We start from the raw sequence: 25,368 nt of genomic DNA, 5'->3' as shown, positions 1-25,368 counted from the left end.
AAATTCATACTAAATCAAATTTGACTTTTAACTAAATTCTCAATTATTACTACTTCCATTTTAGGGCCCTCACATTCAGTGTTTAATTATGTTATAAGCAAGTTGGATGATATGATCTATGTTTTTAAGACTAAAACGCAAAAACTAAAAAGAAAATAAAAAAAATTGCAAACCAAACTCGGATTGCCTCCCGAGAAGCGCTTCTTTTTCTTGGAGTCTTGAGTTGGACTCCGTGCATCCTATGTCGAATCGTCTGAAGAGTCTACCACTGGGATCTTCTGTTCCTTGAAACACCTCTTGTAAGCTTGAACTTGTCTTTTGTACGCCTTTTTCGAATTTTCCTTTTCAGCTTTGACCTTATCTTCCTCAAGCTTGCGTTTGGTCCCTTTAGTTTCCTCCTTGCACTCCATAGCATCCTTCTCCTCTTTCACTACTGGCTTTGTCACCTTTGAAGTAACCTCCTCTTCATCACTTGTCATCTCATCATCTTCCTTGCTTACCCAAGAAGATGGACTCTTGTAAGCAATGACTTCAACCAAATATGGAACAGATGCTCTTGGTTTTGTTCTTTTGACTTGATGAACTGTCTTGATCTCTTCTTCCATAAGCTTTTCTAATTCTTCTAATTCATTTTCTTCATTAATGGTGAACACCTCTTCTTGAACATGATTCCTTTGAAAGCCATCTTCTATCCCAAAAACTTCTTTTTCATCACCAACCCTCAAGGTGAGCTTAGACTCGCGAATATCAACAAGAGCTCCAACAGTGTTAAGCAATGGACGACCAAGGATAATTGGAACATCGGGGTCTTCCTTCATATCCAACACTACAAAATCTATTGGAAAAACTAATTTTCCAATTTTTACTAAAATATCTTCCATAATGCCCCGGGGCTGTGTCACTGAACGGTTCACCATGTGAATAGTAATTCTTGTGGTCTTCAACTTCTGCATATCTAACTTCTGATAAAACAAATAAGGCATCAAGTTAATGCTCGCCCCAGAATCGGCTAAAGCATCAACCTTCATGTTGTTCCCAAACTCACATGGAAGAGTTAGGCGTCCAGGATCCCCCATCTTTTTTGGTATATCTCCCAACACAACTCTTGAGCTTTGCTCACTTAGAATCACCTTGGAATGCTTCTTTAATTGCTTGCGAGTGTCTATCAAGTCTTGCAGTAATTTTTGATACTCGGGAATTTTGGATAAGGACTCGACAAAGGGAGTATTAATCGGGATACCCTTCACGTGCTTAACAAACTCTAGATGCTCTCTTTCTAGTGGACTAAGGGCAGCTCGAGAAGGAAACGGCAAAGGCGGCTGATAAACCGAAAAAACTACAGAATTTTTCTGTTCATGACGGGCCCACGTCGTGAGCTTATATGGCTCACGTCGTGAGTTCGTCAATTCAGCAGCATCTTGATTCTCGAGCTTGGGTTTCTTTGGTTTTGGATCGGGCTGTTGTGGTTCTTCTTCTAAGGCTTCTAGGAACTCAGAGATGGCCTCTTCTTCAGTATCTATGGCCATTACATGAGATTGGGCCTTCGTTTCAAGATTTTTCGGGGACAACTTCTCATGAACCAGAGTGGCTAGTTGACCAAGTTGCACTTCAAGATTATTAATGGAGGCTTGTTGATTTTTTTATTAAAGCTTGATGTTCTACCATTAATGCATGATGATTCTTTACCAAAGTTCTTTGTTCATTAATAGCAGAATCAGTAGCCTCGTGTCTCTTTTCCGAGGCTTCCATAAACTTCATCAACATGGTCTCTAGATCGGGTTTCTTCTCAGCTGGCAGCTGCTCCTTTTGGTAGAAGTCTCGGCTTGTTTGCCTATACTTCTCTTTTGCCGGATTATTTCCGATGTAATCATAAAAGGCTAATTTTTCAGGAATTTTAGACCAAGCTTCTTTTTGCTTCTTAAATTCTTCATATGGCAGCCACTCCTTCTTTGGTTTCCTCTAGTCTTCATCATACTTGTCCCCACTCGAGTAGCACACTTGAGCTTTTCTGTTCCCAAACTCATCTAAATTGCAGTCCTTGGTTAAGTGTGGACCACTACACCTCTCGCAACCAACTCTTATGGCATGAATTGAGTTGTCCATTTGTGTCAATCTCCGATCCATATTATTTAGCATAGCCATCATAGCTTCTATTTCTTCAGTTTGGGCCCCTCCACCGCCTTAGATTCCATCTTGCCTAGGGTTGTGGTATTCGCGAGAGTGCTTCGCGAATTCTTCAATCAGCTCCTTGACCGCCCTTGGATTTTTCTTTGTCAAAGGTCCTTGAGAGTCAAGGAGTTTTCTTGTCTTAACTTTGACCCCATCATAGAAAATCGACATCTCTTGTTGCACATTAAGATCATGCTGAGGGCAATTTCTGAGCAAGCCCTTGTACCGCTCCCATGCTTCGTATAATGACTCCCCCGGCTGTTGTTCAAAGTTGGCTATTTCCTTCTTGAGTTTAGCTATCTTGGATGATAGGAAAACTGGTCCATAAATTGCTCACGCATTTGAGCCCAAGTGGTGATCATACCCGGTGGAAGTGATTTTAACCACTCTTTAGCAGTTCCCTTCAAAGTAATGGGAAGCATCCTGAGCAGTACGGTGTTTCTATTGACATTTGGGACATTGAAGTAATCCGCAATGTCATTGACTTCGTCTAGATGCTTAAAAGCATCCTCATGATCTTTCCCATAGAATGGGATATCCTTCAGTGCAGTCAAGATGTGCCCCTTCAGCTCGAATGTGGAAGTGGCAGGTATTGTGGGTTGGACTAAAACGGGACCCACATCTTCTCGGATCCGCTTCTTGTAAGCTCCCATGGACATCTCCTCAATGTTTGCCATCTCGTTCCTTGGCTCGTTCTCGGGTTCGCTCGTATGTTCTTCAAATTCAAGCTCGGTATCGTATTCGGATTTGGTTTGGACGGGTATTTAATCCAAGTGTTCAAGCTTGCTCTTGTTCTTTGAGGATGAACTTGACTCTCCTGTCTTCTTTCCCGACTTCCTTGAAAATGTTAACTATAGTTCTTGCAATGGCATCTTCTTATCAGTCTTTTTGTGAAGTGCAGCTTCTGGATCTTCAATCGGTGGCACCAAAGGTGTGTTAGAGCCTCTGGTCATGAACTCCTACAAATTAAACAAGATAAAAACGTAAAACTAAACTAAAATAAAAAAATAAACTAAAAACTAAGGAAAACTAAGAATCACAACATTCACGTCATGAGTGTATATAGCTCACGTTGTGAGTTCTGTGACAGAAAAAAAAATCAAAATTTTTTCTAAAATAATATGCTAATAAACTAAGCTAATAAACAAAAAATAACTAATTAACTTTTTGCAGGTTTTATCCCACAAAAAGGATCGATTAATCTAATGCAACTAAATAAACTAATAAACTAAGTCGTTCCCCGGCAACGGCGCCAAAAACTTGATGTGCACGGAAGTACCCACTAATTTTAATATATATAACCTAACAAACTTAGACTAACTATGCACTTATAGGCAGTGTACCTAGTTAGATTACAGTATAGCTTGGGTAAGTCAGGTGTCGATCACAGGGAACGGTGTTATTAATTTATATATTCACTACTAAATTAATCTAATTATTAATAAGCTAAAAGGGTTTGTATCTAATTTTGCAAGTTTAGATAAACTTAATTCTTTAACAAAAATCAATCAATAAACAAAATACTTTTGTTAGTTCGAATCCACTTTCACTCAATGGTTATACATTAGTCAAGACTATTACCGTTGGTTACCAATTTAAGAAGTATTAGCAGTTTAGTTCTAAACCTACTAATTATTAATCAATATATGTAAATCTATGTATGGTCACACAATAGTTAACACATAATCAATTATTAAATAAGATTGGAGCTATGAAGATTGATTAATCAAAACACAATTACAGTCATAATATGCGTTCTCTAACACAACTTAATTCAATGATTCAATTACTTATCTATGATTGGTTTGATCTTATCTCTAATAAACTATTTTTCACTTTGTTATTAGGTATTCATATTCATGCAAATTTGTGTTCACTAACTACACAGAACAAGAATTTAAAGCACTTAAATCATTAACTAAACATGATAGGTAAAATCAATCAACACAAGCATATAACCAACAAATAAAGTCAAATCTAATGCATTCAAACCATGAGTTCCAGCCTCATCTAGCTAACAGAAGCAGCTAGATTTAGCTGGACATATAATAGCTAAACAGTTAAAAGCTATAATTAAACACATGTTTAGTGTACCAAGTTTATAAAGCAAATTATGAACTTCCTCTTCTTTGGTGTTGAAAACCACTTCCAGATCTATTTTTCTTCTGAATTTCGCCTTTTGGAATCTCTTTCTTCTGCCAAAAGTCTCTTCAATTCGCAATGGTCAAGGATATATATAGTTTCCCGATTTTAATAATTCACGTCGTGAACAATAAATTATTCACGTCGTGAATACAAGATAACCGTGTTCGGAAAGGATTCCTTCACCCGCGTACATATCTTCTAGAACTTATGCTCATGTCGTGAATCTTCCAATTCTCATGACGTGAGAATGCTTTTTCTTGATTTTCTTGTCCTTTAATCTTTTAACTCCCAAAGTTTCTTCCTTTAACGTTTTTAGTCCCTTTTCTTCAAAATGTCTTCTTTTTGGCTGCAAATAACATTTAAACCCATAAGTACCATTATTCTAAACAAATTACCAACTTATATATAAAAATGTACTTAAATATTGCCTAAAAATAGGTATAAATATGGCAATATCAAACTTCTCAGACCCCAATAAAAACGCAAATGACGCCATGTCCATGCAAGTTCATTATCAAGGATGTGGAAGGCCAATCCTTGAATAACCAAGTAGAAGTTACCTCGCCTCAGAGCAATATTCAAAATCCCCTCATAAAGAACAAAACAACACACAAAGAAGGACATAGAAAAGGCGTCTTCCAGCAACAGGAAGTCAGATCAGAACACTCTCCGACCCTCGGTGAATGTCTATCTACCACCAATAGGGTTGTTGTCACCCATAGGGTCAAATATCAGAAGGGCGAAAGATACCAAAACATGGAGTAAGAATTGACATGATTTAGCGGGGATTTAAAGGTCAAACACACCCCTGAGAGGAAGTCGCGAGTACCAACGCTCAGAACAGGTTCCCTCAGCATCCTTTGACCATCGAATCAAGAAGATACCGACTAATGCCCTCTGGGGAAGAGTCATCAACAAAAAATAGATCACCAATGCCATATAAATCTCTAATCGACTCAAATATTTGTTGGGTCACTTCTCGCGCGAGTCTCTTACAAGCGATCTCTTAAATGACAAAAAGGTCAGCGTCATGGTTACGTAATTCGTAATAGGGAAATCATAGCCAGGAAAAAAAGACACTTGCCCTTAGAAAGGAATCATGCAAGCAAAACCAGAGCATAAGGTGGCCTGAGAGTCGTCTCCAGAGGGACGCCTCAACCAGGAGCATATCAGCCCAACGCATACAGAGATGCGATCGACAGCCCAGAAAATGCTGTTGAGGAATACCTAGGATACCAGGTTCTCATACCTTCTCGAAACTAACATGCCATGACTCTAACCAATAGCCATCATCCAGCCGGTCAACAGGGCATAAGACGATATGGGGTCACCTGTTATCACCCCAGGAGGAGCCAGGTTCTCTTTAGTTACTGCCGACCGTTTCATTAAGCGGACAAGAACCGAGCATCCATCAGGATCGAAAAATCCTAGATCGGGGAATCGCCAACAACCTCTCAGCTACATCGCTTGGCCCCAAGATCTGATGTCAGAGAAGTAGCCTTCAATCTGACACGAGGCACAAAATAAATTTCACCACTTAGGATTGAAAACAGTTCATTGCCTATGCTAAACTTTGGTGTAAGCACCAACAAGACGAAGCAATGTTCAAAAAAATGAACACTCAACAAGAAACACGAGACCGCTAGACTCCGCCAAGCCGCCCATATGGCAAACGCAAAAAAATCACCACACTTAGTGTATACGAGTGGAAAGCTCCAATGTAGGAGATTGGGCATCGAAAAACAATAGGTCTAGAAACACACGACCCCAGAACAAGCTGAATACCGCTAGGTAATACGCAAGAAGGATTACAAACGCACATTAAGATAGAGTTTGTCTCCCAAGAGTTCAGGACAGAGGAGTCACTCCCTAGACATGAATTACATTCAATTTACAGTGCCACCCCTAGATCAAAGAGAAAGGACCACATAATGCACATCCAAGGTGAGGGCAATGTGATCAAACTTCGAACGGATGATCACACCCTAGCTGACCTCGGAGACTGCTTTTGACAAAAAAAACATAGTCGCGGTTTACCAATGACTAGAGATACGTCTAATGGGAACATTGTTCCAACAACCTTTTATTTGATTAGACACCTTGATCTATCTTTCTTCATGATGTAGTTGTATTCATCATCGAATTCAACTCGATGACCAACCTTGCAGAGTTGCCCAACAGTAATAAGATTATATTTTAGGCCTTCGATGTAGGCAACCCTTTGAATTGAAAAGTTTCCATTTGTTAAAACAGCATACCCTCTAATTGTTCCATTAGCATCATTTCCAAAAGTTATGTGACCACCATGTGTGACTGACTTAAAGTCACGAAGGTATTCCAACCTTCTCATCATATGAAAGGAGTATGCACTATGAATTAACCATTCAATTTTATGATCCTCCTTGCACATTGCCTACATAATTAATTAGTTTTGGGCCCGTAGTAACATCGTATGATTTCTTAACAAATTTGTGAAAAGAATCTGCAGTGTGAGATGTTGTTGTGATGTATGATTTAACAACTTTTGGCGATGTGGTGTTCTGAACCTCTTTTCTTTTCCAAATTTTCATTAAAATGAGATCCGCTTTCTTAGACTTAAAGGCAAATTTCTTAATGGGTGGATGAGTGCTAAATGTGAGTTTCTTTTCATTTATACTCAATGTTTTTCTAGGTATAGAATTTGGAATGTAATCAATATGTTTATCAAGATTTTTTTTCATTTCATACTTTTATTTATTCCTTCAATTGAAAAATGCGATGTCATCAATCATGATAGTCTTAAGCTTTTGGTCAGATTTATTGTTCTCATGAATAACAATTGTGGTGTTGTTACATTTTATTGGTTTTGGACTATGAGACCTTTTTGGACTAGGTCATCTGTTGGGACTTTTGAAATTTTGATTTCTTTTTAACTTCTGTAAAGAGTTAATTTTGAAAAAATTATTATGCGCAGAGTTATTTTGAACAGGATTTTCCTACCGTACACTCTTTAGAAAAAAATTTCTTTGAAAATGATGACCTTTTATTTTCTACACCAACTGAATTTGACTCAGCTTGCCTTTTCTCAATGCGAGATTTAATTTCAAATTTTAAGGCTTTCTTTGCTTCATCCTTTGGTGAAAAAAATTCCCAATTTGTTCAATGTAGGTCTTTTTCTTTTGAAAAGTCTGGACTTCGGTATGGGTCTTGGTGAGGAGTCATCGGAACTCTAGAGTTCATGACATCTGGAACACTGTCCAATTTTAAACTTGTATATTCTTAGTCCTTATGGAAGAGCTTGAATATTTGTATTTGACTTAACAGAAGTCTCTTGTGAGACTTTTATTTGAGCCGAAGAGTAAAATACTGCATAGGATGTAGTACTCACAACTTCAGTGACATCTGTTTTTAAAGGTAAGTTCGGTCCTTCTAAGATTATCTCTTCGTCAACATAAGATTTTGGGGACAAATTTAGTCCTTCTAAAATGATCTCTTCATCCACTTCAGATTCGGATCCATGAAAGATTGTTCCAATTACTGGTATAGAGTAACACTCATCAGAAAGTCTCGATGTGTCTGGGAGAATCTCTTCAATGACGTAGTGATTGCTTAAAACATGAAGTTTTCCAAAATGACATTGTATATCTTCATAGTAGGTCTTGTCATTGATGGGAAAATGAAAAGGCCTATCAAGTGGAACATAAGGTTGTTCGGAATCACACCGAGGTGGAGACTTTTCTCCGGTATTGAATCTATTTGACCATCCCCAATTGTAAGTATTATCTACAAACCCATTATTAACTACGGTTTTGAATGCTTTGCTTTCATTAAAGAGCTTTTCTGTTAATTGATTGAAACGTATAATTTCAGCTCGGCCTAAATCCTGTTGATTAAAAGCAACATCTAACTGAGTTTGACTAAGTAACCTAGCATCTTTCTCTAGTTTCAGATCTATTTCTAACATATTGACCTTAAGATTCTTGTCTTCTAGTCTTCCTCTCAAGTGGTACAACTATTGGGTCGTTATGTTCTTTTCATCTAAGGCTTTGTTATAATCTGTAAGGCCGTCAGCACATGTTTGAGTATGTTTTTCTAGATGTGGTGCACAATCATGCATGTTATAATAGTTTGAATGAATCATACATTTTACCTATTCAACGATGTTGATGTTCGCTTCTCTTCTTATGAACTAGGTTCTTCTTCAGTCTAGAAGATTTATCTTTGGTGATAACACTCTTCTTTGCAACAAGACACAAGCTTCCTCGTTTCCTCTTGTTATTTGTTTCATCATATTCATCTCCCAAAGACCATAGTTAATGGTCTCTCCTCACTTGTTCCACAAACGCTTTCTCAATCGCTCTTTCCCTTCATCAACCTCCTAACCATTCTAAGGTAGAATGCTTTGCCTTCTCCTACATTAGCCTTATAATCTCTAGAAAAATGATTTTCCTTATGAAATTTTTGACAAATAATAACTCCTTCTTTCTTCTCTTTGGTCACATCTGTGGTGTCAAAAGGTTTATCTTCCATTTGTACTTCAATGGAGTTGGTAATCATTAAGGGTGTTTTTTGAGACTATAGTTGATATGATGGATTTCTAGGGTATCTGGAGGGTTGAGGATAGTGATGATGAGTATTGTTATGTGGATTGTAGCTTCGCTTAATGGGAGGTCTGCCAAATTGTTGATTTTTACGGTATTTTGGTGGAGAGAGCCTGTTGAACCTTTGAATGACTAAAGGTAAAGCATGTTGAAAGGCTTCTTCATTATCTGGTTGCATCTTTGGTTCGTATGACGAAAGTGTGTTGTCATATGTGTTTTAGTATGAGGACTCTCCGGTATGAGGATACTGGGGTGATGTAGTGGTAGACTGCGGTGAATGAGCGACCAAGGCGAGTGGTCTACCAAGATCCATGCAGTCTTTCATCATCTTAGACTCTTGAGCTTGAATTTTACCATAGATTTTGTAGAATGAAAGGGTTTTGATCTTTCTATCTCCTTGGACTATCGTCTTCACGGTAGTCTACTACTTTCCTAAACCATTCAGAAATTATAGATTTATTTCATAATCACTTCAAGTAATACCTGCATTTGAGAGCTTGTTGAAGATGAGGTTAAATCTTTTTAAGGAATCATCAAGACTTTCTACAGGGAGAGCTTTTAAGTTGTTGAAATCATTCAAGGCGCTAGTCAGCTTCTTGTATTGAGCTTGTTCAGTTCCTTCATAAAGATTTTTAAGAACATCCAAGATTTCTTTTGCAGATTTACAGTTGATGATAAGATCAAAACTTCCAGGAGGAACTCTAAATATATTTCATAGAAATCGATTTCATCCTTCTCAAACCTTACTATGTCATTGTTGGTACGTTTGGTCATTACAGCTTAACCACCTCCATGTCTAGTTTGAGGTTGAGTTATTGGTGGTCATGCATGAAGAGGGAGATTGCCTGGTATGTCGAGAGGTACTTGACCTGCAGGATGGTCAACGCTGAGCATTAGTGGCCGCATGGCAAGCTATAGCCTCTCAAGGTTCCCATGTGGAAATAGGAGCATATGTTGATGGATTTCATCACTAAGTTGCCGAATACAATGAAGGAATTTGATGCTATTTGGGTCATCATGGATCGATTGACCAAGAGTGCCCATTTTCTGGCAATTCGAGAGAGCTCGTTGGCCTATGTGTATATTCGCGAGATCATTGCTCGCCATGGGGATCTGGTCTCTATTGTTTCAGACCATGATGTTCGGTTCACCTCCCGTTTCTAGCAGAAGTTCCATGAGGAACTGGGAAAGAGGCTGCATTTCAGCACAACTTATCATTAGCAGACCGACGACCAGAGCGAACGGACCATTCAGACCCTCGGGGATATGTTACAAGCATGCGTTATTGATTTTGGTGGGAGATGGGACTCCTACCTACCTCTTGCAGTGTTCTCCTATAACAACAATTTTCACTCCAGTATTGGTGCTCCGCCTTTTGAGCTGTTGTAGGGCAGATGTGTTGTACCCCAGTTTGTTGGGGCGAGGTTGGTCATAGGGTCATGGGTCGGACAGAGGTGGTTTTGTAGACTACAGAGATGATTCAGCAGATTAGGCAGAGATTGTAGACTGCTCAGATTCGGCAGAAGAGTTATGCCAACTGACGCCGATCTGAGTTGGAGTTTCAGGTCAGCGACATAGTGTTGCTGAAGGTCTCACTCTGGAAGGGTGTGATTCGCTTCAGGAAGAAGGGGAAGTTGGGCCCTTGATATATCAGACCATTTCGGATTGTTTCCAGGGTTGGCAAGTGTAACACCGTAAAAATTTAAACAATTTTTAAATTTTCAAAACACATTTGCCAAACACATTTATTAACAAAATCTCATTGTATCATATCTTTGTTTCACAAAAACATTTCCCAAGATCAAAATACATAAAATCCTAGGTGTGTGTACGAATCATGTCGGCGCCTTCCTACGATCATCACTGGTACCTGAAACACATAACACATAACACTGTAAGCATAAAGCTTAGTGAGTTCCCCAAAATACCACATATAACACATGTTAGCCACTCGAGGCTATAACTCTGTGGGCCCACTGGCTCTAACTCTGTGGACCTTCTAGTCCTAACTCTGTGAACTCTGGAATACACACAGCATAAATCACATAGAAATAATGCAGTGAAACACATCACGAACATAGCATACAAGATACTCTGTCACATAACCCTACTTACCACTCAAGGTAAAGTATAGTGAGAAGACTCACCTCAGATGTCTCGGTAAAGCTCTGACTCTGTAGCAATACGGTCTAGCCTCCGCCTAATCACATAAAGTAAAATACTCTCATAAATATAACCCTAGAGACTAGACTCAACCCTCTCTTGAAACGAAGACTCCATTGTTGACCAATCCTCAAAGCCAACAAAGTCAATGGTCAGACTCTGACCCAACTCGCCGAGTGCACTTAGGTGACTCGGCGAGTCTTCGCGTGACCACTATCCCTTTAGTCCCGCATGACACGTCGAGTCTTTCCCCCGCTCGATGGGTCACACCTGGCATGAGTCACGGGGCCACCCCGACTAAACTCGTCGAGTCCCATTATGAACTCAGCGAGTTCTGCCTTGAACTCCAGTCCTCTAGTTCCTTCTGACTCACTGAGTCATTCTCCCAACTCGGAAAGCACTCACTGAGTGAACTATGGGGAAACCCTAACCCTACTCGCCGAGTCTGCTCTTGGTACTCGGCGAGTTCATGCCATGCTCGAGCTCAAATGAGCTCCTGAGGTCAGATCCGTTCCTCTAACTCATAGATCTGTCCTCCTTAAGCAATATAAACACGTAAAGTTTGGATCTTGATGCCCATACAACGACCTAATGGCTCTATTTGGAGAAATGGACTCAATATGCCACCCTAAGCTCATAACTCTCCATGACACCCATAAAGATCAAGAATTTAAGGTCTTTGGACCTCTTTGGATCCAGATTCGAAGGCTCAACACAAGAAGGGACCAATTGCTTCACAAATCATACTCAAAAAGGGGCTAGAAACCCTAACTCTCAAAACTTACACCAAAACTGAAAGGGGATCGAATATATACCTCAAGATGAAGTCCATAAGCTCTGAAATCCATAGATTAGCACCCTCTTCAGTTTCCTCTTGCCTTGGTCACCTTCTTCTTGCAAAATCACCCACACAAGGATCAAAAATTGCTTCCTTTCTCTCTAAAACGTTCACACACTCTAGGGTCTCTCTCTATCAACTGGTAGCCGCAAATGAAGGCCATAAGGGCCTTTAAATAGGTCTCAAACCCCGGAAATTAGGGTTTCATTAAACAGCGTGGACTCGCCGAGTCCGGTCATTAAACCGGATAGAAAATCGCGACACTACTCAGTGAGTCTAAGCATCAACTCGCCGAGTCCCTCACAAAATCTCCAAAAAAAATAATGAATAAATAATGTACCTGAAAATCCGGATGTTACAGCAAGGTTGCGTATAGACTGGATCTTCTCGAGGAGCTCAGTCAGATTCATAGCACTTTCCATGTTTCAAAGTTGCGAAAGTGCGTATTGGACGAGGATGCAGTGGTATCATTAGATGACATTCAGGTTGATGAGCACCTAAACTATGTTGAGAGGCCGGTGGCTGTTCTGGAAAGGAAGGTAAAGGTTCTATGTAACAAGGAGATACCTTTGGTAAAGGTACAGTGGCAGCATCGGAAGGGATCCGGGTGGACCTGGGAGCCGGAGGCCGAGACGCAGGAGCATTATCTAGATTTGTTCACCACAGCAGGCTTCGAAGACGAAGCCTAGTCGAAGTGGGGAAGAGTTGTAACATCCTGATTCCCATGTATGATAATTTTATTAAAAAGGTAAACTTTTCCTTGGAACTCATCGAGTTGATGGCCTCAACTCGATGTGTTGAAAGTTTTAGGGTCGCGGATCTTTTTGGACCAACTCGACGAGTTGGAGAGGAAAACTCAACGAGTTGGTGGCTAAATATGAAACCCTAATATTTAGGGTGTCGCACCCTATTTAAAGGCCTTAAGTCCCATTGTTGGCCACCCTAATCTCCTTCTTAGTCTAGAAACCCTAGATTCCATGCATCTTATCCCAAGTTGAGTGTGTGAGCTTAAAAGTTACTTCTTTTGGTCTCATTTTGAAAGAGCTTGAAGTTGGTGGTGCCTAGCTGGGAGGGGGAAGCTATAGATCCAGAATCTCCTTGAGTTTAGCTACTCTTTGGTAAAAAGTCGATAACTTGCTTATCTATTGCTTAGATCTCTTTCTTGGAAGTTTATTATCATATTTGGCTTATTTTGGGGATTGTTCTTGGGTTGAGTATTTCATAAAGTTATCACTTCAGATCTGGACGTCTTATGGCCTCTTTGGACTTAAAGTTGCAAGCTTTATCAAGTTCTAGGCCGCTTTCATACTTTAGGTACCTTATTAAGTCTTTCTTGAGTATTGGAGCCTCCTAGTGTCATGCATGAACATAAAGTCAGCAATTTTACGTTGGTTCCCAACCCTTGGGTATCATATCTGCATTTTCTAAGCATTAGATTCGATAAGAAGGGGCTGAATGTGTTAAGACCAAGAAAACTCGATGAGTTATCCTGACAACTTGGAGAGTTGGCTCGGGTTTTCGCGCTTCTCTGGATGTTGTAGTAACTCGACGTGTTGGTCCTGATTACTCGGCGAGTTGGCCTGGGTTTTCCCGCTTCTTTAGATGTTGTAGTAACTCAACGAGTTGGGTCAACATGGATTGTTAACCATGATTATTGACTTTGGCTTTGACCATGGTTGACCCAGTTTGACTTTGAGGGCATTTTTGGTATTTCAGGGTTTTGATATAAATGGTTACATGGTGGTTGTAGGCATTTGAGTCCGGAGCTGAGTTTGGAGTTGGATTTTATCAGCTCAGCACTACTTGTGAGGTGAGTACTCCTCACTATACTTGTTGGGTCGAATGCACCAAGGCCGACCCTTTTGGATTGTTATCCTGGTTATCATATAATTGAGTACTGTTGTAATTGGTTAAATCCGAGTCCATAAAGGGACTCGGCGAGTCGGAGCGTCAGACAGAGGGAATTTCGGGATTTCTTGTTGTTTTGCTTAAGGATAATTACCTAAATTGTTTTAGGCTAATAAAATCCGAATTTTATTACTTTTTATCAATATCCTCATCAAAACAAAAGATAATTACCAATTGTTTAAATAATAATTTCCTTATTTTATAATAGTTGATTATTTAAATTAATTTTTGAATTATCTTGCAAGTAATATTGACTAGGTCAAATTTAGATACTTATTAAATTAAATGTTTAATTGAAAATTATTTGTTATTTGATCTTTGTGTTATGAAAAAGTTCAAAACGTGTCCTTAAGTTTTGAAATTTAAGTTTTATGATTAAAATGTTTAATTTGAACTATTTAAATGTTGTTGGATCCTAGCCCTAATTTTATATTTGGGTGTTTAATTGGGGATTATTATCTAATCAAACTTTGTCTCTTTTCTATTTCAGATGTCTACTTTGAACAACAACAACGCTTCTGGCTCGACCTCTTCCGGCTCATTCTCACTCATGAATTTGTGGGGGAGGGTGATTTTCAATGGGTCCCACTTCAACGATTGGATCCACAACATTCGAATGGTTACCCGTTACGAGGACAAGGAGTATGCCCTCGACAAGGAGCTGAAAGAAGTCAACGTCAACACTGCTACTCCCGAAGAGATCGCTGCCTTTGAAGCTCACGAGCAAGATGCTATGAAAGTTCATTGCATCATGCTTGCGACAATGACCGCCAAACTCCAATAGTCCTACAAGGACTACCAACTCTACAAGATGCATCAAGATTTGATAGATAGGCACCATCAAAGCGCAACGCATGAGAGGTATGAGATCATCGCTGCGATGATCACTACCAAAATGAAGGATGAAGAGTCTGTCACGGCCCACCTGCAAAAAATGCAGAGATATGTGGACCGCTTGCTGAAGTTAAATGTTAACTTCGATGAGGAGCTGGTCATAAATATCATACTTCACTCCTAAACTCTGTGTTACAACCAGTTCCACATGACCTACCACATGAACAAAGAGGAGGTCACTCTAAGCAAGCTTCAATGCCTGCTAAGGACTGCTGAGAGTAGTCTAAAAGATAAATTTGTTGCATCAACTCCTACTGCTAATGCCCTCGTCTTGGCTATTGGGGAAGGGAAGGGTAAGAAGAGGAAGGATCCTTCTAAGAGCCACCACAAGGGAAAGTCCCAAGATGACACCTCTTCTAGTGGAACCAAGGCTGGTCCCGCTACGCCCTCCTCGAACCTGAAGGATACTGATTGCTTCTACTGCCACGACAAAGGGCATTGGAAACGAAGCTGCTCGATATACTTGCAAGATATCAAGGATGGAAAGATAAATTTGTCCTTCGCAGTTATTTATACTATTCATTCTAACAATATATCACATTCTATGTCTTGGGTCCTCGATACAGGATGTGGTTTTCACATTTGTTCTGATTTGCGGGGTCTAAGAAGAAGTAGGGATGTGGAGCATGGGAAGATAAACTTGATCATGGGGAATATGAAAGCGTCGCTTGTCACCAATATTGGAGTTTACTCTTTAGTGCTTAGTAGTGGGTTAGGTTTGGATTTGAATAATTGTTGTTATTCGTCAAAAATGACACGAAACATTATTTATTTTCATGGTTTGTATAAACAAGGTTTTAGATTTTCGTTTGATAATGAAAAAGGTTCTATTAATGCTTTCTTTAATGGTACTTTCTATTTTGAAGCATTGCTTTGTAATGGAATATATGAAACTGTGGTAGTTGTAGAAAACTTAGGAAATGATGTATTGTATATCGATTCTTCCAATGATTTGGATAAAGCATGCTTGTGGAATTGTCGTCTTGGACATGTCAACAAGAAGCACATAACCCAACTCCAAAAGGATGGATTGTTGGAGTCATTCGACCTTAGGGAAGATGACGTGTGCGAGTCTTGTTTACTTGGAAAGATGACCAAGTCACCCTTCACTGGAACTTGTGAAAGAGATGAGGTTTATTGGATCTCATACACACCGATGTGTATACGCCCTTTAGATCCACCACAAGGGATGTGTACCGCTTCTATGTGACTTTCACTGATGATTATAGCAGATATGGGTATATCTACTTAATCAAGCACAAGTCAGAAACCTTTGAAAAGTTCAAAGAGTTTAAGTAAGAAGTGGAGAATCAACTGGGCAGGAAAATTAAGATGCTCTGATCTGATCGAGGAAGTGAGTACCTTAGTCTTGAATTCCACGACTACCTCAAGGAATGCGGAATTTTTTCACAATTGACGCCACCTATGACACCGCAATTGAATGGTGTGGATAAGAGGCGTAATCGAACCATGTTGGACATGGTTTGTTCCATGATGAGTCGTGCTTCATTACCTATCTCATTTTTGGGGTATGCCTTAGAGACTACCACCCATATCCTTAACTTAGTCCCTACAAAGAAGGTTGTCAAAACACCTCACGAGATGTGGACATCGAAAGATCCCTTTTTGGCACATATCGAGGTTTGGGGTTGCGAGGTTTTCGTAAGACGAGAGACTCACGGCAAGCTCGAACCTCGTAGTGAGAGGTGTAGTTTCATCAGCTATCCACATTAATCCTTTGGATATCTCTTCTATAGATCGAGTGACAATATTGTCTTCGTTGTGAAGAGAGGAGTTTTTCGAGAGCGAGAACTCATAAGCCAAGGGGAAAGTTGGAGGCAAATTGATCTTGAAGAGCTTTAAGAATCAAGCGATGAAGGAACCTCTAGCACTAGCGCTCAACCCGAGGAGGAAACTCCTATTAAACCGATTGACGAGTCCTTACCTCTTAGACATTCCAGTAATGTTAGTGTTCCACCTGTGTTGTATGGTTTTCATATCATAAGTGTGGGTGATACGTTTATTAGTGATAGTACACTAGTAAATTTGGATGAACCTAACAGCTACAAGGAAGCCATGGCAGGCCCGGAGTCTACAAAGTGGAAGGAGGTTGTGGATAGCGAGATTTAGTCCATGTATGACAACCAAGTTTGGAATTTGGTTGACAATGTGTCAGGTCGTAAGACGGTTGGGTGCAAATGGTTCTTCAAGAAGAAAACCGACATGGATAGGAAAGTTTACACTTATAAGGCGCGATTGGTTGCAAAGGTCTTTACTCAAACTCTCGGAGTTGACTATGATCTGACCTTCTCACCAGTAGCAAAGATAAAGTCTATAAGGGTGATGATAGCCATTGCTGCGTTTCATGATTATGAAATATGGCAGATGGATGTCAAAACCGCTTTCCTTAATGGGAAATTGGCTGAGGATGTTTACATGAGTCAAACAGAGGGTTTTGTCGATGAAAAAACATCCTAATAGAGTGTGCAAGCTTAAGAAATCCATTTATGGATTAAAACAAGCAACTCGTAGATGGAATCTTTGTTTCGATGAGAAAGTCAAAGAGTTTGGTTTCTTGCGAAGCGAGGATGAGTCATGCGTATATTTCAAAGCTAATGGGAGTATAGTTAGCTTCCTCCTTTTGTATTTTGATGACATACTACTCATGGAAAACGACATCCCAACCCTACAGGAGGTTAAGTCTTGTCTTGGGAAGTGCTTCGCTATGAAGGACATCGGAGAAGTTGCTTATATTCTTGGGATAAGGATAGTGAGAAATAGGAGTAAAAGACTGATATGACTTAGTCAAAGTACTTACTTGGATAATGTATTAAAGCGTTTTAGTATGGAGAATTCCAAGAAAAGGGAGTTATCAATCCAAAGCAATGCCAAGTTGAGTAAGACTCAAAGCCTGAGTACTGAAGTCGAGATAGCATAAATGAGTCAAGTACCTTACGCTTCCTTCGTTGGCTCGATCATGTATGATATGACTTGTACTTGCCCTAATGTAGCCTTCGCTTTGAGCATGGTCAGCAGATATCAAGGGAACCCTGGTAGAGCACATTGGAACGCAGTCAAGAATATTCTTAAGTACCTTCGGAGGACCAAGGAATGGTTTCTTATCCTCGGTGGGAGTGATGACTTAAGGGTGCGAGGGTATAGTGACGCCAGTTTTCAGACCGACCGATACAACTTCTGGTCTCAATCAGGCTGGATCTTTACCCTGAATGGAGGAGCAGTAACTTAGAAAAGTTCCAAGCAGGAGACCGTAGCTGATTCAACATGCGAATCAGAGTACATAGCAGCGAGCGAAGCGTCAAAGGAGGCGATATGGTTGACGAACTTCATCGAAGACCTTGGAGTTGTGCCAGCCATAAAGGAGCCTATGGAGATTTTCTGTGATAATGAAGATCCGATTGCCTTGACCAAGGAACTGAGGGATCATGGCAGATCCAGACATATCTACAGGAAATATCACTTTATTAAACATCGGGTAGAAGATGGACTCCTCATAGTTAAGAGGGTATCGTCAGAGGAGAACTCGGTAGATCCCCTCACGAAGGGACTAAGTAGGGTCAAGCACTTGGAGCACGCTAGGAACATTGGGCTGAAGGACGATATCAGTTTTAGTGATTATATAGCTTTTAGAAACTTGTAATAGAAATTTGTAATTAACATTTGATGATTAAATAAAGTGTTTTATTTATAAGTAAAATTACTGTCATGTGTTAATTATTTACTATTATTTCATTTTGCACGTTTTGACTTCCTAAATAATAAGATTATTTAAATTGTCCACTGTGGTTTATGTTGGAAGTAGACATGAAAGAAGACTGTCATGAATTGTCTTGTAGACTGTCTAAAGTGTATTAGACATAGCAAAAGTTTTCTGTAACATTCATGAGTACTTATGAAATAAGATTTGAGTATTGGATTAGACCCGCATTCACTTAAATCACTTCATGGAATTAATCACGAGTGATTGTGAGACGATAATATCATATAGTATTTAAACCTAGATAGATGGTTTATTGTTTGCGAGTTGGTTGTGCATTGATAATGCGTAAACGCATCAGTAACATGATGTTATAAAACGCATTGTTGTGTATGATTTGATGAGTGAATAGTAAATGCATATAAGTCGAAGTTTATCTGTTCCTTTTATCCTGCGAGGGTAAAAGCGATATCTTGGGCCCCTCGATGATTTGGTTTGACTTATGTGTCGGGCCCAATCATGACTGAGTTGATGTGTTCAATTAAGTTCTATGTCAGATAGATCAGAGATCAAGAAACAAACTGTTGGACAATAAGTATGACTATGTTCCATGTGATTGTCTACACGATATCTTGAGAACGGAGGACTATACAATCCCTTATCTAAAGGACGTGACAAAGTTCAACAGAGGCTTTTGAGAGCTACGATTACTAATCAGATTTTGAAGTCGTACTTGCATCTTTAGTTATTAGACTTATCCAAGTGGGAGACTGTTGGATTAGTGTCTAAGTCCATAACTATATTTGGTATGTACTTGACTCGGTTGTAGCATGGTCTTTTTGGGTTGCCTTCACCAGAGCAACTTGACCGGATGATTAATGGAGAAAGAGATTATTATGGTTTATTACTATATTATATGAATAATATATTAAAGGAGAAATCATATTTGTTTAGTTAATATTGGTCAAGAATTAATTAAGAATTAATTTTGTGATCAAAAGAGATTAATTAAACTTTGGGGACTGAAATTGTAATTATTGGATAGTTGCAAAGTAGGTTGAGAAACCCTAGGGATAAGGTGGACGAAATCCTTATGGATAGCCCATAAGATTTCGTCCAAGATAGGGATCCAGAAGGTTCTTATGGGCTGCTTGGTGACTAAGTAACCGGATAAGGACTCTGACTGAAACCCTAATCTCACACCTATATAAAGGACCCCTATGCTTCATATTTCGGCTACCACTTGAACCCTAGAGATCCAAGAGCCGATTTTGAGCCTTTCCCCTCTCTCCAAGATTTTCCAACTTGCTTTGGTGTTTGTGATTCATTAGAGGCATTGCATTTGAGGTGCTAGGTTCTCATAAGCTAAAGATCTTCAAGCAACAATCAAAGGTAACATTCTTACTGGTTTATTTATGTTGATTTAACGTTTTGTTGTATGTTAGATTACGGTTTGCAAGTCTTGGACAATATTGTATGTACAAATAGAAAAACTAGATCCAAACAATTAGGGTTTTCATGAACACCATAGGAATGTTGTTTTGCTCATGACCCAATAATAACATCCGCTAATTTCCATATCATCATTTCCTTTTACGAGTTTTTTTTTTATTTTTTCAATTTGTTTTTTTATTTATGTTATAATATTTATAAAAAATAAAAATAAGACATGCAATTTAATTAAATCCTAAATTAAACATAACATTTAAAAACTAAAAATGAAATTACAGAACAAAAGAACATTGAATGAAAAAAATACGATAATCCTAATTTAAAAACATAAAAACGATTTAATAGTGGTAATCCAAATATTTCTTCAAGATCCTCTCCTTCATCTTTCGGAGCCCTTACACTTTTCGTGGTCCCATATTTTCCTCGTTGGTTTGAAAAATTGCTACATTTGATCTTCCTCTACTTGCCTACAAAGGAACTCCAAGTGCTCATCTTGCACTTAAACCTTTTGTTGTGAAATTAGATTGTGTTGGCCTAACTTTTTTTTTCATTTTCACCAACTCTTGTGCCCTTATCTCGGCTTCGTTCGCGTGTCGTTGAGTACGCTTCGCTTTGTCGTGCCCGACCGGTCGTCGTGAGGGGGGGGGGGGTCTCTTCAATGTCATTGGGGATGTAACATGTATCGACGTTGAGGTCGACGTTAGTCCATGCGTCGGAAACGTCAAACGAACTAGAATTACAAAAGAACATTGAATGAAAAAAATACGATAATCCTAATTTAAAAACATAAAAACGATTTAATAGTGGTAATCCAAATATTTCTTCAAGATCCTCTCCTTCATCTTTCGGAGCCCTTACACTTTTCGTGGTCCCATATTTTCCTCGTTGGTTTGAAAAATTGCTACATTTGATCTTCCTCTACTTGCCTACAAAGGAACTCCAAGTGCTCATCTTGCACTTAAACCTTTTGTTGTGAAATTAGATTGTGTTGGCCTAACTTTTTTTTTCATTTTCACCAACTCTTGTGCCCTTATCTCGGCTTCGTTCGCGTGTCGTTGAGTACGCTTCGCTTTGTCGTGCCCGACCGGTCGTCGTGAGGGGGGGGGGGGGGGTCTCTTCAATGTCATTGGGGATGTAACATGTATCGACGTTGAGGTCGACGTTAGTCCATGCGTCGGAAACGTCAAACGAACTAGAATTGCAAGACCTCTTTGATTGTGCCTCCGACGATGTTTGTGCCTTAATTCACTTTGGATCTTTTCTGACAATCCCCCATACTTTTTCAAACTCAAAAGAGTGCTCCATTTCGACGTGATATTGTTCCCTCACGACTTTGAACACATCAAAATCATTTGCTCCACATTGCTTTGGCGAACCTTGTCTCATGAAAATCCCATTAAACTTGGTGCACCGATAATTGATTGGAGTCCACTTGCTATTAAGCATACTAATATTGCGATATAGTTGTTTCTTCAAAATCACATGGAATTCTGAGCACAGTTTCGTAAAAACCAACTCTCCGCGTATCATTTCCTACAGTTGGATTTTTGAAGTCTCACACAATGCCACAACCAACACGTAATACTCATCCAGTGTCCATCACAGTTGAGGTTCTTCTTCACTTTCCACGGCTGTCTTCTTTTTCCTTTTTCCTTTCCTCTACCTTTCCGACCACCTCCTAGTTGCGTTTTGGGAATATTTTCTTGCATTAGTTGTGTGGGTGGAGGTTGTGTGGTTGTTTGTCGCATGGAAACAAAATTATTGAAGATGCTTTGTTGATGATTTTGGTTTTGTTGCACGTAGTGCGGTGTAGGAAATTGAATGGGGGTGAGGTGAGATTAAAGAAGTTCCCTTGAAATGGTATTTGTGGTGAGTTTGTGTTGAGTAGTTTCATATAACTTTTGTATTGTGCGAACCTCATCAGAGCGGATGTGTTTGTGTTTGGAAGAGGGGTATCCGGATTTTGCTCTGGATAAAAAGAAAATGTGGTTGATTTTTTTTGAGTTAAATAGAATGATAGATTGGTGTAGTAAAATGTTTTTTGTGTATGTGACATTATAATAGGTAAAAAATGGTTTTTGACCATTCCTCAATGATCTTTTTGGCCGTTTCTTTCGAATTTCACACGTTATAACGTGTTGCGATGGTAACGAAGGATAATGAAACGAGGCTCAACGGGAAAAGGGCGGTATTCAACCCATGGTAATGTTTTTAACGGATGTCCATGTCATCAAAACGACACTCGTCGTTGCCCACACCGATTCGTCTAATATATAATCTAACAGCAAATCAAAAATGGGGAAAGAGACTTGCAACGAGCCCTTTAATATGAGATGTTCTAAAATTATTTGCCATTTATTAGACTTGTTCTTCGCATTTATCTGGACATACATTTTACATATTCAAAATTTAATTCATAGTAGAAAAACATATGAAACTAATATGATTCGTCGAATCTATGCATCTTCAAAATATTCTTAAAATCTTGTGCCGGATGTTTTCAAAACAATATGAAACAACTTTCTGGTATGAGGTGTGTCGCATTTATATAGACGGGACCACAAAAATAAACTCTAATATGTTTTTATTTGATTCAGAATGATTTTTCATAGATAAGACTAGATTATAACTTACGTTAAATGCATAAAAACATATAAATGTCATCATATATTGCATAATAATTATAAGTGTTATAGAAATCGGTCTTGGCTGCCGATTAATCGTTTGGTCGCCTTGAACCGATTACGATTTTGGTGCTTGGCGGAAATTTGTCAAAATCGGGATTGGCGCTTATAGGCAGGAAATATTTAAAAATTTTAAATTTTTTAATTTTCAAATATTACACTAAAATTTTAAATTTTGAAATTTTTAAGCTTTCAAATTTTAAGATACTATACTAAAATTTTAAAATTTTGAAAATATCAAAATTTAAATTTTTAAATACTTCTTTTTTTAGGATATATTAATTTTTTAAATAATTTAGGGTTCCCGATTAATCCCTACCGAACGCTTAACGTCAGTTGACCGTCAAACTACCGCCGAACAATTTTCACAACCTTGATAATTGTTATAAAAAATTATCGTTATTGGTATTATTGAAATATGTAGAAGATACATTGAAATTTATAAATATTTATAATCATTGAAGTACCTCTTTGTATACAATATTTTTGTGTCTATTACTTGAACGACATTCTTCATCACATATGAGTACCTTCTAAATCATAGATAATTACATTAGTGTAATTTGATGAAAGATTGATGGATAAAATATTATGGACAAGACTTTTAGCTTATTTTTCTTTAAGGAGATAAATCGTCATTTGAATCCATCACTTTATTTTATTGTTAATGTTGCTTATAAAAGTTAAATATAGATATATAGGCATATTGGTATGTTTTATTATTTTATATGAGGAAAGTAATAATTATAATGGAGTTTCATTATGTAAGAAATAAATGTTTGAAATATTTTTGGAGGAAAAAATCATGATCATTAAAAAAATGTATATAAGGAAAATATAAATTTAGATTGAGTTAAATTATGGATGCAATTACTGACGAATACTATTTTGAAGAGAATTATATTTTGTAAGGTATAATATTATGACTAAATTCAAAATATGTACATTTTCAGTGTAAGTTTATAAATTTTATTGTTACTATATAAAGATAAAACAAAATAGGTTGATATGTTATACGAAAAGAAATTTAATCACTTTGTTTTAGTGTTAATGTTTCTTATAAAATCAATATATATATATATATATATATATATATATATATATATATATATATATATATATATATATATATGCATATTCGTAAATTTTATTATTTTATATGAGAAAAAGTAATAAATATAATGGGGCAACGTTGTCTAAAAGTAAATGCTTGAAATATTTTTGAAGGGAAAAATTTGAGACCATTAAAAAATTTATATATGGAAAATACAAATTTAAATTGGGTGAAATTATGGATGAAATTAATGACGATTAAATTGGTAGGTTACGATTGAATCCGATTTTGGAAAGTTAAAATTTGATAAAAGAAACGCATAAGTTATCAAAATAAAAAATTTATGGATATAAGGAAATACAAATTTAAATTTGATAAAGGAATACATAAGAAATATATGCTTAAAATATTTTTGGAGGGAAAATTTTGAATCAGTAAAAAAATTATATAAGGAATACAAATTTAAATTGGTTAAAATTATAGATGAAATTAATGATGATTAAATTGATAGATTACGATCGTATTCCGATTTTGGAAATTTTGAATTTGATAAAGAAAACGCGTAAGTCGTCAAAATATAAAAATTTTGAACGTGGGGGAACATATAGAAAAATACATATAAAGTTATAAAAGGACAATAAAAAAATAAGATAAAGCAATAAAAAAATCTATCTTAATAAATAAAAATCATTTTGTCACATGTCATTTTTTCATTCATTTTGCCACATGGTAATTTTTGGATGTTTGAATTAACTATTTTTCACTTGTCATTATTCTATGTTTTCAATTATTTAAAAATATTACTTAATTATATTGTTATATAGCATAAACATTATAATTAGACATTCCTTCGACATTAAGGTTACTTAATTTAAACCTATATTGACAACCAATATATTATTTTGTTCACTGCAATATTGACAACTATTTAATTTATTCAAATAAAGTCATAAAGTATAATTTATAGAATGTTAAATATTATACGGATTTAATTTTAGTATATAATCAATGAAAATTCTTTTCTAAATAATGATTGATTTGTTTTAAATTGATTATGAATATAAGTTTTAGCTTTTATGTTTGTTCTTATTTATTTGGTGTTCGTAAGAACCTTGCATTAGGCTTGGCGCAACTTTGAATAATTTTGGTACATCATCAATATAATTTAGTTTATATATTGCAGTTTTACTAATATTAACGATCTTATTATTTTTTTTTTTCTAATATCCGTAACGCTTTTATTAATTGTACTTTTTACAAATCTCCTAATATCTTATAATTTTTTTTATCTTACTTTATAATTTTCCATAACTATGCTAATTTCAAGATTGATTGTCTTAAATACAAAGCTTTGTTCACTAATTTCGACCAAAAAGGGTTTCTCATGACCGGAATATGACCTTTCAAAGATAGACATATTAGGAAAAAATGTTGAAATAAGAGTTTTGACTTTTTAAATAAGAAAACTACATACACACATTGCTATTAACTAAATATGTTAAAAAACAAAATAGAAATTACAATGCACTTTGTATCCATTTACAACAACTCAAAAGAAATTTAGAAATTGCAATTCAAAACATTATAGATTAAAGTCAAACTACATTGTTATTAACTAAATCTATTAAAAACCAAGAATTATGGACAAATACGTCAAATTAATAGCAGTGTAATATTGATAATTAAAAACACTAGAGGGTAAATGATAGTTTTCAATCATTAACTACCGTGTAATCCAAACAATCTCAAAAAAAAAAAAAATTAAT

General features: G+C 37.3%; 1 non-coding gene across 1 annotated transcript; it reads left to right on the top strand.

Moving 5' to 3' along the window:
* Nucleotides 1–2,356: 2,356 nt before the first annotated feature.
* On the top strand, nucleotides 2,357–2,463 carry LOC111899965 (small nucleolar RNA R71). The gene has a single exon (XR_002853088.1). It is a non-coding gene; the product is annotated as a small nucleolar RNA R71 (small nucleolar RNA).
* The last annotated feature ends 22,905 nt before the right edge of the window (nucleotides 2,464–25,368 follow it).

Source organism: Lactuca sativa, chromosome 8 (genome assembly GCF_002870075.4).
Source record: "Lactuca sativa cultivar Salinas chromosome 8, Lsat_Salinas_v11, whole genome shotgun sequence".
NCBI classification, from domain to species: Eukaryota; Viridiplantae; Streptophyta; class Magnoliopsida; order Asterales; family Asteraceae; genus Lactuca; species Lactuca sativa.
Note: the sequence above shows the minus strand (reverse complement) of the source record. Positions and strands in the feature narration are given on the sequence as shown.